General features: G+C 37.9%; 1 protein-coding gene across 1 annotated transcript in view; it reads right to left on the bottom strand.

Annotated features, from left to right (window-relative positions):
* The window catches only part of SGCE (sarcoglycan epsilon), a 68,618-nt gene that overhangs the window by 52,499 nt on the left and 3,011 nt on the right, over nucleotides 1–13,108 (bottom strand). The gene's annotated exons all lie outside the window — the stretch shown is intronic.

The following is a 13,108-nucleotide window of genomic DNA, read 5'->3' as shown; positions in this document are numbered from 1 at the left end:
ATAATGGCAGAATGTTGAGGGAAAAGCAATTATCTCTGGCCAGGAGTCATTTCAGGAGAAAAATGAAGAATGTATTTGGAATATGTTAAATTTTAGGTGGCAGCTGGTATTCAGGAGCTCTGGTGGAGTATTCAGGTGAAACCATCTAGGCAAAGGATGGAAACAGAGCTCTGAAGTGGGCCTTCAGATGCAGTGGTGAAATTCATCCCTAGGAGAAATGACGGTTGAAGCCAAATCTCAGTGTAATTCCTCAGATACCATGCCCCTAAGTAACTTACATTCGGTCCCATGAAAAGAGTGATCCAGAGCAGAGACACATTCTCTTTCTTGCCCATTCATCAAATATGGCTCTACCATTTCCCACCACCCAAACTATCAACCTTAGTAATGTTTACTCTCCCATTTTTCATGCTTACCTTTCAGACTTGATATTTGGGCATCATTTTTCTCACTAGGCTCCTGACCCCATCCTCACTTTCTCTGGCCATCTCAGGTCAGGTCAATTAGTTCCCTCTTGGTTCAGCTCAACCCCCTAAGTCCCCCAGGGTATACCCCATAAGTGGGCCCCCAATAAATGTGACCTACCTTCTGAGCTGAAAGAGCTCTGGTGGCATAGTGGTAAAGCATTTGGCTGTTGACCAAAAGGGTCAAAGGTTTCACCTTGAGAGGAAGATGAGGCAATCTGCTTCTGTAAAGATTTACAGCCTTGTAAACCTTTTGGTTGAGCAGTTCTACTCTGTCCTAAAGGGTCACTATGAGTCAGAATTGACTCTATGGCAGTAGGTTTGGTTTGGTTTTTGAAGCTGAAATGTTGCAAGAATGAAATGCTTTTACAAAAAGAGGTCCACAAAAGCAGGAAAATGCATCAACAAACACCTTTAGAAAGCAAAAGCAGAGGATGATTCAGCAAAGAAAGAAGAGACAAGGCAATCAGTGAGGTTGGACAACTACAAGTGAAGTGTAGTTCACATAAGCCATGGGTAGAGGGATAGCAAAGACTGACATCAACAATCTTGCATATTGCAAAAAGGCCAAAGAAGGTGAGAGCTCAGAGAAGCCTGCTAGATTTGAAAAGTGAGAAGTCACTGATAACTCCTTGAAAGTGGAGCTCCAATAAAGTGGTAAGAGTGGAATCCAGACTAAAAGATGTAGATGCAACAAATACAGATTAGCCCGTCAAGGATGTTGACAGTATAGAGAAGCACAAGGGTCAACTGAGAGACTGGGGAGGATCAAGGCAGAGAGAAGGGTTATTTTAGAAAGAGGAGACTTAAATTTTGCTAGGCCAAGGAAAAGACGTGAGGGGAGAGGAAGAGACTGGAGATAACAAAAAGGAGCATAAACGATGACGTTCAAGCAAGGATACAGCAGAATGGGCAGGACCAAGAATACACAAGAGGAAGTGATATCATGTATCAGAAAATAAGGACGAGTGAAAAGAGAAACATTTCCTGCAGAACATGGCCCTTAATGTTGAGCTCTACCAGCTTCATAGATCAGAGACGAAATGGGCATTTCCTTTTCAAACTGAATTCTACCAATTTCATAGATCAGAGATGAAATAGGTATTTCCTTTTCAAAGTGAATTTTCAATAACATTTTGAATTTAAGCTAAATTATGAGCAATAATACTAAGTCCCTTTCTAAATATTTAAAAAGAATGCAACTCAAAACCCAGCTTATTAAAAACAAACAAAGAAAACCTCAGGCTACGACTTCAGTGAGACCTAAGAGTAGAACTCACCACCGAAGGCCCTACCACGCCAGTAAGTTACTTAATTCCATTTTTAAAATACATAAACTTAAGTACACCTACCAAACTACCAATTGTATGAATGATGTGCCTAAGTAAATGGCCGATTCACTTGATAACAGAAATTATGTACTTTAAAATCTAGGTGAAGCATAAATACCATAGCCATTAAAAATGATTTAAGCTAAAACAGAATCAGAAATGTTAACAGTCACTCGTGGCAAAATTCCCCAGCTCCAGAGTTCTCCTGCTCCCTGGGTTCCAAAAGTAACCATGCTGATTCTACAAGCACTACCTGGGCAGCTCTCTAAAAATACTGTTTATACCAAACCCCAAACCAAACACACTGCCTTCAAGTTGATTCTGACTCATAGTGACCTTATAGGACAGAGCAGAACTGCCATTTATGGCTTTCAAGGCTGTAAATCTTTATGGAAGTAGACTGCCACATCTTACTCCCATGGAGTGACTGGTGAGTTCAAACCACTAACCTTCTAGTCACCAGCCAATAGCTTTAAGACTGTACCACCTCGGCTCCTTATAGTTATACACACACGAAAAAAACAAATAATTAAAAAAAAAATTAAATACACATACACAACTCCAAGAGAATCTGATTAGGTGGGTTACACAGTTTCATCAGGTGATTCTCATACATAATTATGAATGCCAGTTGATTGAGAGTAAACCCACAGAATCCAAGAGAATTGAGGATATTCAGCTGAGTCATATTATATGCAACACCTGTAGTGCAGACCAGAGAACTGATACCCCACCCACTACCACCTTCAACTGACCTCAGATGCAGCTAATTTGCAAGACTATGCAAGTCCCTGCTGGACAGTGGGAAATCCCAACCTAGAAAGACAGGTAGCAGGTGACCAAATTCCCTACAGACTTACAAAGAACAATGTGAATCTGACAAGCAACATTTAGACTTAAGTGCATCATATCAACAGGTCCCATGCAAGGTGCTTTATTGAACTAATCTTTACAAAACCAACCAAATATATCAATGAGTCTGAAGATTATAGAGGCTTAATCTTAAAGCAGAATGGAGTAAGTCCTCCAGACAAGCACGCGCTTTTTAGAATTCTCCACTTCTCCATGGATTGAATAGCTACCATAAAGAATGGTTTGAGTGCCCAGACAACACCCCTTTTGTTCCTCCCTTTATTCTAGCTCAGTGGTTCTCAGATGAAGTTGCCCATAAGAATTACTGTTCAGGTATATACATGAAACTACACATATTGTACTGTATAGGCAACCTAAAGGATTTACGAGCATAATTTTACTAGTGGGATTTTTGTCCTACACTCAGTCCTTTTTTACAACCTGATTAACCCCAGTGTAAGATTTAACACCACTGTACACCACTGGACATCCTTGGCCATGCTTTCCAGGACCTGCAGAAGGAGCAGTCTAGCTGGCTTTTACAGGATTCAGAAAACAAATCTGACTGGTGCCTCAACTGTTAAAATAACAGAGGCAACATAATGGAGTTGCAAACATGTCATAGATATCGCTCTATTTTAAAGCCAGCATTATTTTGAGCACATTCAGTTTTTAAAAGCTCATATTTATCTACCTGAAGTCCTATTTTGACCACATGCTTGTAAGGAAGACCAGTGAGGTCCAATGAAACTATATAAAAAGACATCTTTTTGAGGCTCTATTTGCCAGATAATGTCACTAAAGACAAGTGACAATGCCACGGTTGCTAAACATTCAAGTCCCTATACCTTGAATGAGCAATCTCAGTAACATGGAAATAACTATTTGCTTTTAATTGTATGCCCAAGATTCTGGATCCACCTGACCAACTTCTTGTATAGAAAATTACTGTAATCTGTGTATTGACAAGTGCAGAACACTCACTGAGAAAAAAGCTAGTACTTTAGAGTTTGATTTTCATTAGAAAAGGACCAAAGCCATTTTTCCCTCCTGTGAGAACAAATTTCCTTAGTTAAGGTGGGAAAATATGACTCAGTATTAAAAACATTTGTTCTATGTACAACTTTTCATGATTAAATCTAACGTGCAAAGAAAAGTCAATGTGTATAGACTGTTCTTGGACTTCTTCCAAAGAAAATGGACCATCCTCAGAAATCTTGAAGAGAATTCCATTGTACTCAGTGGGTTCATAATAATCTGTGCTACATTTATACCTGGATATGAGTTTTGCCCTAATTCATAAACACAAAAGCAAAAAATAACATGCATACTGGGTTTACACAGCCCAAACCAAGAAGACATCCACACAATTAGCTGGCATATTAATGGACCCAATTTAGCAGCTCCTCAATGCTTCTCCTCCAAAATTATCAAAGCCTGAATTAATCCAAAGGTGGCTGGCATGCCGTTATATCCCCTAGAAACCATACAATATTTAAAATTTGTCTTAAGATTCCGTAATTCATGGTGTGTCTTGTAGCAGCACAACTACATTTCATCTGGTCTAGGACAAACCCACCCTGAAAAGGCATTACTCTTTCCCAAACCTGAATAATTTGCTGACTGGGAGAGGAGGGGTTTGCCATTTAATAAAAGCAATTGAAGAGCTGTGAATAGCGACTGATTGCTGATGAGCTAATCAGAATGTCAAGGAATAGAAATAATAAATAATAACATCACTGTCCAAGTAAACAGCAGGATATGCCAAATGAAATTTAATCTGATTAAGACACTCACTTTAGAACCAAACTACCTCATCTTTCTTTGTCCACTCTGTCTCAGTTTACATTTTACTCAAAAGGACTTTGTTTTAAGAAGCTGGATATATCTCTCTCATCTCTCCCACATCTCTTCTCCTCTCATCCTTCTTTGCATGTCTCTCCCTTACCTTCTATATTTTTCTCTCTGTCGCTTACTTTATCTTATTTTTATATAGCTCCCCTTAGTAGTGTTTAAGGCCGGCATTTATATTTGAGAAGATTTGTTTTGAAATATTTTTCCCTTTAAAAAATGTTAGTTCTTAAGATTAGGCATTACATTAAGGGTTTTTACACATGTTAACTGATTTAATCCTTCTATCAACAATGTGATATAGATGTTATTAGTTCTATTTTACAACAAGGACATGAAGCCTCAGGAAATCAAGTAACTTATCCCAGGTCATATGTTTAATAAGTGGCAGAGCTGGAATCTGAACCCACTACTTGGCTGACTGGAAAGTCTGTCATTTCCTTCTCAATACTATCCCCAAATAGTTCAATGAGAAAATAATTTAAGATATTATTATTACCAGTAAGTTATCTTCAACTTAGGAGTCCCTGGGTGGGGCTAATGGTTATATGTTTGGCTACTAACCAAAAGACTGGTGGTTCAAACCCACCCTCAGGTCCCTCTGAAAAAAGGTCTGATGATCTACTTCTGAGAGATGACAGCCATTGAAAACTCTATGATTCCAACTCATGGCAATTGGTTGTTTTGTTTTGGATTTTTATCTTAAATTTATTTTTCTTTCTTGAAAAAAATAAAGTTCTCCTGACTCCTGGATTAGAAATTGCTACCAGTGAGGTAATGCCTATAGAAATTAATCCCATGTACTATGTACATACAAAAAACGATTCTTTGGAAGGAAAAAGCCAAAGAGTGAGAATCTATTGGGAGGGGTAGCTTTGCTGAGGCCTGTCTACCCCAACCTGTAAGAAATGTAACAGCAAGACTTGAACTCGTGGACTCCAGAACAGAAGCCTCCAAGCCTTGTAGAAATGGAGAGCCTGGCAGAGAAGTGTTTAACTAACTATTTAATACAATTAAAAATAATTAGAATTCCATAATTTTAGCACAAGCTAGGTGAGAGATTAGATTTCAAAGAGAAATAAAATTAGACTACATAAATAACAGTGTTTAATATAAGATTCTCTAGAGACAAATTGTCTGGGTTCAAATGCCAGTTTTGCCCCTGGACAAATTATTCATTGTCTTTGTGCCTCAGTTTCCTCATTTGATAGAGATAAAATAATGCCCATATCATAAAGACACTGTGAGATAATACATTTAAAACCCTTAAAAGAATGCTTAGCAGCACATAATGAAATTCTCAGAAATACATTAATATTCAACTAATTTGAAGAAAATTTGGCTGTCTTTAAATGTGATTTTTCTTTTATAAATATTCAAATTAAAAGAAAAAGAAGTATGCTGTTACAACAACTGTAGTAACGTGTGGTGTCTTTTTTCCCCCAGTGTCTTGGCACATATGAAAAAGTGCTATTTCTATGACAGACTGGAGTAAATATTATAGGTTGCTCAGGACCAGCAGGGTCAGGAGCCAGGGGCTCCAACCATCCCAAACTCCACCTGGCCTCCCAGAGGGTAATTAAACTCAAAAGCCACTCCCAGCACTGTGCCAAGGCATACTAGGACCCTTCTGAGGAAATTCAGACGTATTGAGAAAGGAATATATTGATATTCAGACTTTCTGTCTGACTCTTAAACTCTTAGGTATTTATTCTGAGGAAATAATGCAACAAAAACAATAAATATCCCATACATAGAATTCAACTTCGCACATGTATACATAATATAAAAATTTAGGGTTAAAATTAAATGTGCAATAAAAGAAGAAGTGTTTCTTTTGTAGAGTAGTTAATGAAGAAGGGAGGGTTGCTCACTTTTCTTGGTAGCTTTTCTTAAGTAGCCCAACCAAGACATACAGTGGGAAGGTAAGTTTTCGTTGCCTTAGAAATGATACCATCTATGTTTGATCTCAGAAATACTGGATAAATAAAGAGTACCAACCAGTGTGACTCTTAACAAAGGGGTTGTACCATATATGTAGTAGTTATATGCACTTTACAATTTAATATCCTCATCTGCAAAATAACTATTTCAGAATTAATAAATTTAGTGAAAAATAGAATACGAAATAGTATGGAGACTGTGAAATCTAATGTAATAGTGCAGTCTAGTGGAAAAGGATTAAAAGCTGTTGGGCTAGGGAAGTGAAACTGTACGAAAAATGTCTTTTCAAAATAAAAAAATATAATAGTGCTTTCATGATCTTTTCAATTAAGAAATCTTTGAACAGAAATACTCTCCTATTGAGTGCTTACATGAAAAGGTTATTAATTTTCTTTATTATAAAAGCCATTATTCTCATTGTAATACTGTACATACAAATAGTATATCCAGGAGGGTGAAAATATAAAAATTCCCTTTCACATACTTCTGGCACCCCCTTCAATACCACTGCCTATGGTAAACAAACAAAAAAACCAAACCCATTGCTGTCAAGTCGATTCTAACTCATAGTGACCCTACAGGGCAGAGAAGAATTGCTCCATAGGATTTTCAAGGCTGTCAACCTTTAGGGAAGCAGACTAACTCATCTTTCAACCGTGGAGAGGCTAGTGGATTCGAACTGCTGATCTTTTGGTTCACAGCCAAGCACTGTGACACCAGGGTTCTTTTCTGCCTAGGGTACCCCTTCTTAATAGTCTTTATCTTTCCATATTTTATGTATATGCAAACATATATACATATACACATAAACATGTACACATCACACTTTTTACACAGTGGGATCACACTTTTTACTTTACATACAACTTGAACATTTCTCACATGACACTACATTTTAAGGTTGTACAGCTGTCTTGTGGCTCAGTCACAATTTATTTATTGTCACTTCTAACTCAGACTGTCCAAAGTAGAACTCATGATCTTCCTCTTAAAATCTTGTCTTCTTCCAGCATTTTTCAATTCCATGAGTGGCATCACCATTAGTCTTCACGCATATGCAAGAACTCATCTAGAAATTGTCCTTTGACATCTCCTCCTGTCAATCTCCACTCCAAATTCAATCCAATCTCAACTCCCGCTAATTTTTGCCTCTTAACATAGTCCTCCTAGCTTCAGTGCTCCATCACCACCCTGGGCAAAGATGTCATCATCTCTGTTACGAATTACTAAAATAACCTTATAACTGGTCAGCCGCAATCTGCTCTACAATCTATTCAGACCCCTGCAAGGCTATCTTCACAAAGCAGCTAAAGTCTTCTTTTTGAAATGGAAATCTTATCATGTTCAGCCTAAACCCCTTCAAGGACTTTTCTGTGGGTCTCAAAATGAAGATTAATCTCTTCAAGGCCCTGCAAAATTTGCTCCTTGACTTCTCTTGCCATATTTCACATCATACTCTCCCCCTTCTGTCTCTGCCCCCACCTCTCTGGACTTCTTTCCACACCTCCCATTTGCCATACTCCAGCCCGGCCCGGGGTACACAAACTCTGGCTTTGACCTCAATACACCTTTCCTGTTCACCTAGTTACCCTGTATTCATCGGGCATATCTGAGCACTTCCTCATGGAAGCTAACCTCCCTATAAGTGCAAATCCCCTACTTAGAAGCACTGTCTCAGTGTTTTATAGCACTTGTCATGGTTCTAAAGGTGATTACTTGATTAAACTTTGTCAACCCCACTATGTAAAAGTTCCACAATCACTGTGACAGTGTACTCTCCAGCATCTAGCTCAGAAATGCAAAATAATCAGCATCCATAAATAAATAAAGAATTATTAATTAACGAGGATGGCCCGATTTTTTTTCACTCTTATTAGCAGTAGTATAATAAACATTCTTATATCTGTGTCTTTGAGCATGTTTATGAGTATATCTGGAAGCTAAACTAGAAGTAAAACAGCTAGACAGAATACGTAATGTACATTTCAGATTTTGATAGGCACTCATACCAACCTGTTCTGTTTCTACTTCTGCAGTTTTGGTCTTTGATTAGAATCAACAGTATGACTACTGAAAATGAAAAATGTTAAAAGTGCTACACTGATTAACTATTTCATATCGGAGAAAAGTCAATGTCTTTTTGTTGTACAGTGGAAGGCACTAATTTGCTAAGGAGGAAAAGCATCAGACCTCAGGGCTAACGTTTTCTTTTCTTTTCTATGTCAAGACAAAAGATCAACTTTACCTCTGTGCCTACTGCTGAAGAAATAAGAAGCTAAAATATTGCACTTTCACTGCTGCAGAAAAATTCACCGTGATCTCTTCTTTCAGATCCTCGGTGAACCCTAAATGTCCGTAATACTCAAAGTGGTGACCAGGTGAATGAGTGAAAAGCTAAAGGGTAGGAAAGCATTTACATGGGCGCTGTCTCACTCTTAAGCTTTCTTTCTTCTTTCTTTCTTTTTTTTTTTGAATGAGTAGCTTCATTTGTTAGTTAGAAAATAATTTGCTTCTGAAATTCGGATTAGTCTGAGGCAATTAGGTAAAATGAATGATGTGTAGGTAATAAAATGCACTTAACCCACTATTGTGTAATTACTTCTTAGATGAAGATAAAATAAGAACAATAATAATAAAAATCCTACTAGACAGGGACCCAAGAAGAAAACAGTACTCTAGCTTTTCTTGCTATCTTAATGTTTCAAGGCTGTAATGTTAATCATCATCCCAGCAACTCATGTTTTCAGGCTACCTACTTCCCAGGGTAAATGTCTTTAACTTTTCAGTTTTAACCATTGTGGATTACTTACTTCCCAACCACAAGAGCTGGAGCAAGCACTGCATTCAAGGAATTGCAAGTACCCACCTGTGGATCAGGTGAGCATTGACAGGCCTAAGGCTCCTCTTTGAATATTTCTCTCTTGGAAATACGAGCTTAGGCAGTAATGCCTGTGGCATCCTCAGCAACTGGGATCTGAGCCATCAGCCGCCATGGGCATTAGGTTGTCACAAAAGGACATGCTCTTTTATAAAAGACAGAGAAATTAAGGAGGAGAAACTTGTTCATCATTAAAAATATACTTAACATGATCAGAGTTTACGTGACCTAACAGATTCCTGACCTAAAAACTAAAGTGAAGGAGAAAGTTTTGTGTGTGAGAGAAGAGGCAGGAATGAGAGAAGCAGGAAAAAGTTGGTTAGAAAAGATGGCAGAAGAATTTTCTCTCCCTTCCTCATGTCTCTCACCCCTCAGTTTTCCAAGCCTCTAACCTGTCCTATGGGTCACTATCAGTTAAAATCAACCAGATGGCAGGATTTTTTTTTTTTTTTTTCAGTTGGACATAAAAACACCTTCTGTCAGAAGCACTACAGGTTATATCACTCCTCAGAAGAGGGGTTTTGGAAGGAAGCAGTGCATAATCCACAAATTAATTTTGAGTAATTACACTTTCAAAGTTAGATAAGATCATCAAAATAAGAATCAATAAGCAAATGAACAAGGAAAGAAAAATTTGCCACAAGACATGTTTGAGAGGCTAAGGATACATCATCCCTGAGGCTGTCAGAAACCCTGAAGCTGTCAGAAACCGTGAGGCTGTCAGAAACCGGCTAACACTAAATGAAGAGAACTTAAAAGACAGCAGGGGGATAGAAGCTACCTTTAATGGAAAGATTTTATTTTGCTATTGAGAAGCTAAAAATTTTAATAGTAAATTGCAAGGAGATATGTTGGGGCAGGGGGGTACTGCAGACGGAAGAACTGCTCCACATTCCCCCAGATACAAGGCAGCCTGCCTGCTCTCCCTTAACCCTGTGCACACCCCCCCCCACACACACACACACAGCATCCACGGCCACTCTGCCAGAAAAGCCTGTTCCGCATGAGCTAGAAACACCACAAACAAAAGTAACTCTGGGAAGCTAGTTAAGGTTGGGACACTTTGCAGGAAAAAAAAAAAAAAAAGGTTTCATTTCCTTCTCAAATTTCTATGTTTGGAATGCAATCAGAGTAGGAGGGAACATGTTATGTCCCTTTGCCGCTATTTTCAAGTTGTGAGAGATCAACTGTCAACACGTAGGACTATTCTATTTAGACAGTATATCGGAAAAAATAAAATGTTTTGGTTGTAAGTATCCTTGCCTTCTACACTGAAATGTTATCACGGCCTTCAACTTAAATATTCATTGCAAGAAAGGAGACTATTTGTGATATTTTAAAAGATGTAGAACAAGTGAAGATGTTAAATCCATTCCCTTGCAGGGCTCCTCTAAGTGTTAGAAAGGTCTCGAGTTGAAATTCCTGTCTACCTCTCACCCACTGATGCCAGTTCTGCATTCCAAAGCAAACAGAAAAGAGTTTATGTCTACTTTTCAGTCAGCTCAAGTTAAACACTTCCAGACCCTTTGAGGATACCTCCTCTGACAAGATTTCCAGACCCCTCATCAACCCTGCTGACTGTCCTGGAAGTTATCTAATTTGTCAACGTCTCTCTTTAAATGTGACAGCCAGAAATAGAGACAGTACTACAGATGTGGTTGATTAGAGCTGGGTCCTATCAATTTTTGAGACAGATGGATATTATACTGCTACCAGAGCCTACATTTGAATTTTCTTTTCTTTTTTTTTTTTTTTTTTACAGCCATATCATGCTGCTGGTTCATGTTAACCTTCTTTTTCCACAAAAACTGCCACCATACAAAGTCACCTCCTGCCTTCCACCCCAATGAATTATGATGCATTTACTGCCATAAAATATCTTTTTGGTTTTGGCACAGTATTGCAGCCTATTTAAACTATGTTAACTCAAGAATTCTCTATTTTGAAGTCATCCATGAATTTAATAGCAAGTCTAGATCTCAGAGTCATTCATAAAAATACTGAATAAGAGAAGGCCAAAAGTAAAGGCTTATGACCCTCCCCCAGGGACCACTTTCAGACCCAAACTCAGTGACCCATACACCTTGGCGGGCGGGTGCTAGCTCAGCCAGCCTCACAGTCACACAGCAGTCGTGCTAAAGTCTCCACACACAAGTCTCCAGCATCCTTGGCAAATGTTCCCCTGAAAGCAAGATTCACTTATCTTTCAAAGCAAAGTGTAAAATATCTACACATATTAAACTTAGAGCTATGTGAATATATGTAGACACATGAAAAAGAGACTAAGAGAGACAAGCAGCAGTGGAAAATGCTCTCTGGATTGTCAGACTGTCGAGATTCTTTTTTCTTTATTAATACTGTTTTTAATATACTTAAAAATTTTAAAACACTAGAAATTTTGCTTTGACAGAATTTTGCTTGGAAGCAGTTCATGTGAAGTAGCCAGAAGAACATCAAGACTCTGATTGTACCAACCTGAAAATCCCAACTAGAAAAATTTCATTAGAAAAGACCTGTTGAAAGAAAGACCTGTTGATCCCTAGTGAAAACCGGTTTATTTATTTATTTATTTAAGTTTTCATTGCTTTTTTAAGCTTCTTATTTCTGCAAACCGGGGGAGATAGCAGAGTGAAGAACTAGGTACTAATGTTTAGAAAAAGCCAGGATGTTGTGAGTGTGTGTGTGTGTGTCCCCATCCTTGTCTGTCCGTCTGCCGTCTGTCTCTGTTGAAGAGGTTAGGAAAAAACGGAAAGAAAAAAGTCACCATGTCAGTACCTCTGTGACACTCCGGACTGAAATGGAGCAAAGTGTAAAGGGGCTTTTTCCCTCTAACCCAAGAATCTGAACCAGGCACATAAACTCAGAAAAGCTACTCACCTAGAATGGCTTTTACCTAAGAGTAGGTGAGAGTAGGAAAGAAGATCAGTGACAGGATTTGCATTTTGGTGTCTGGAACAAGGAATATGTAAGAGTAAGTTGTAAGAAATGGGGTCAGGGAAAGGAAGTACGGACAGTAAGTGAAAAAGAAATAAAAATCAAAGTGGCTAATTATTTGGGAGAAAATGCATTTAATGGAATACCAAATATTCTGAATATGTGACTTGAGAATTTCTACTAAATCAGGTATTTTTTCAGCATTCTGTTTATAGGATTTTCATCAGAAATAAAACTAATGTTAAAAACTAGATGCATGTTATCTTTCCCAATCTATCATTGGTTTTCTCTGGTGCTAGCTTGCTATTTTCAACGGCTGTGAGACAAGTGAAAATTCCATCTTGCTTAAAAATGCAATTGTCCACCTCACTAGAAGTTAAGCTAAATACGATGTAAATCAACAGTTTTTAGATTAAAGACATACAGTTAAAAAACGGATAAAAAGAGCATATGTAAAGTCCAGTTACTGTTTGACAACTGAAAATTCTACTTTGCTTACAAATATATTTTCCCTATCATACAAGAATTTAAGCCAAATGCATACAGTAAATCAGTAGCTTCGTAGACCCATTCAAATTGTCATTAAAAAATGGAAAAAAATGTCCAAATAGAAAGGCCAGTTATTATTTGACAAGTGAATATTCCATTTTATTTAGAAATATAATTTTTCCACCATCCTACAAGTTAATCTAGGTATGAGGCAAACCAATAGTTTCAAAGAGATGCATGGCATATTGTCGTCAAATAGGTAAAATGTCCAAAGAGAATGACTATTATTATTTGGCAGGTGAAAATCCCACTTTGCTTAGAAATGCAATTAATTTTCCTATCAAACTAAAAGTTAAGCTAAATAC

Source organism: Orycteropus afer, unplaced genomic scaffold (assembly GCF_000298275.1).
Source record: "Orycteropus afer afer isolate SDZICR_OR568_19922 unplaced genomic scaffold, OryAfe1.0 scaffold00063, whole genome shotgun sequence".
Classification (NCBI taxonomy): Eukaryota; Metazoa; Chordata; class Mammalia; order Tubulidentata; family Orycteropodidae; genus Orycteropus; species Orycteropus afer.
Note: the sequence above shows the minus strand (reverse complement) of the source record. Positions and strands in the feature narration are given on the sequence as shown.